A 2425-nucleotide genomic window follows, 5' to 3' on the forward strand; every position below is an offset into this window, starting at 1 on the left:
AGTTGGGGTTTAGTCCAAATCTGCATCCTTTCCTTCAAGGCTCAGGGGTCCAACATTATCTTCTGTGTCTGTATTTATTGGTTTCCCTTTTCTTTGTTTAAGAGGGTCTGTGCAATCCTTCTGCCTAGTCCGCCATCTTGCCCCGCCTCTCCAACTGCCCAAAGTTTTAACCACAGAACCACCTGGGCTCTTTCATGCAATAATTCCCCACCCTCCACCTCCCCCCAAAAAATCAAACTCACATCCATGGATTCAGATTTGACTCACAGTGACCCCCTTTGGGTTTCTGAGACAGTAAATCTTTATGGAAGTAGTATGCCCAGTCTTCCTTCTGTGGAGTGACTGGTGGGTTTGAATCTCCAACCTTCTGTTTAGTGCTGTTTAGTAGTCAAAAGCCTAAGGCACCATGTCACCACAGCTTCTTTCATGAACTGAAGTAAGGCTAAATAATTGTATGCATCTGTTCCTACTTACCTACAAACTCTTACAGATTTTTTGTAGTTTAATTGGCTCTTTGATTAGTATTAACACTAAAATTATTGCCATCCAACTTGTGTCTCACTCTACAATTCCAGGTACAAATATGTTTGGATTACTCATTAGAATATTGTTGTGGTTACCTAGTGCCACTCTGAAAAGAATATACCACAAATAGGATAGTCTTACCAAACAGGAGTTTATTCTTTTGCAGTTTGGAGGCTTTAAGTCCAAGTTCAAAGTGCCAGACTCTAGGAGCTGGGTGAAAGCCCTTCGACCTTGGGCTTCAGCTCTGCCTCTTGCTCCCAGCCCACTGAAGCTAGAGGCATCTCTTCACTCAGGCAACTACTGGCTGCTGAGGCTAACAAACCCAAGGTTGACAAATAAAATGACACAGTCCCGATGTTACCAAACCACATGGCAGGCCATTAATTCAAATCCATTGAAAGTCCCAAGGATGGCAGAGCATGTTCTTGTTGTTATGTGCCATCGAGTCATCTCTGACTCATAGCAACCCATCCTTGGGTTTTTGAGGCAGTATCACTATGGAAGTAGGTTGCCTAACCTTCTTTCTGAGGAGTGGCTGGTGAGTTTTAACTTCCAAATTTCTGGTTAGTCAAGTGCCTTAGGCACTACACCACCAGAACAATGACATGGCTACATGCAGGGTTCAAGCCAGCCATAAGCTAGAGACCATTTCCAAAACTGTTTCTTATGTACGGAAGGCAGACCACATACCCAAAGGCAGCTACTCAGTTGCTCATAGTAGATTCCACCATGGAGTAGATTTCCAGTTTCATCACAGGGAATACTACATCCAGCTGCCCAGCCACTCAACCAGGCCTCGTCGAGTTGACACAGAAACTTAAGCACCACAATTACTTTTTCATTTTCAGTTTTTTTTTTTTTTTTTTTAAATCCAGAATTAATAGATTATCAAATGTGCTTTAATCTCTTGGGTCAAATGGGCCTGGAATGAAGAGGTTTTTTTGTTATAAATACTACCTCTTCCACTCCAAACCATCCCTTTGATATTTGAGCACAAGTTATTATTGAGACAAATTTCTTTAATAAGACCTCTCCTTGGGTTTCTGAGATGGTATCACTATGAAAGTAGAGCATCCATTCTTCCTTCTGAGGAGTGTCTGGTGGGTTTGAACCATCAGCCCTCTGGTTAGCACTCTAATGCCTTAGGCACTACACTACCAGAGCTCCTATAATATCTTTAAAATGGATTTAACTCTTTGATTAGAACAGTAGCTATAATTTCTAATGGGGAGATCAAAATGACAAGAGTCATTCATCTTCATTCTTCAGGGTACCATCCAATCACCAGCTGAGGTGAGGAAGAAATTTATCTGGACAGAGGAAAGTCTCATATAAATGACTCCAATTTGAGCCTAATGAAAACACTATCCTTTCTCAGACCTAACAGGTGTGGGTTGCTTTTAACAATGCATCATTCTATTTTCCTATAATAATTTTTCTTCATTACGTTATTGTTCTTTCATATATCAATGTTGCTTTCTTTCATTTCTTTTCTTCTTCCCTCCTTGACTGCTTTCTCTTCCCTTTCACTAACTAATTATATATGCATCTGGGCTTGGTAGCTCTGGAAGCTGTTTGTTCCTTCTTCACTCAGTGTGTCTTGGGCACCCACACTCTCCTGTCATCATTTCTTCTGCCCAGCCATTAATTAGGGCATTCACTGACATTCTGGCATGAAATGAAGAAGCCAGCTGCTGTTTTGACAATGCTGCCAATGAGGACATAAAATGGGAAATGGCAAGTTGTATGCTACCTAACAGGAGGCATTAGCTTAGAGTTTGTAGAGTCTTGGATTAGAGGTCAGTTTCAGGGAAAATATTTTCTCATAGGAACTGATATTTTCAGAGTCTAAAGATAAATAGTCAAGATTTTCTTTATATATATACATGTATGTGTGTGT

This window comes from Orycteropus afer, unplaced genomic scaffold (assembly GCF_000298275.1).
Source record: "Orycteropus afer afer isolate SDZICR_OR568_19922 unplaced genomic scaffold, OryAfe1.0 scaffold00058, whole genome shotgun sequence".
Taxonomy (NCBI): domain Eukaryota; kingdom Metazoa; phylum Chordata; class Mammalia; order Tubulidentata; family Orycteropodidae; genus Orycteropus; species Orycteropus afer.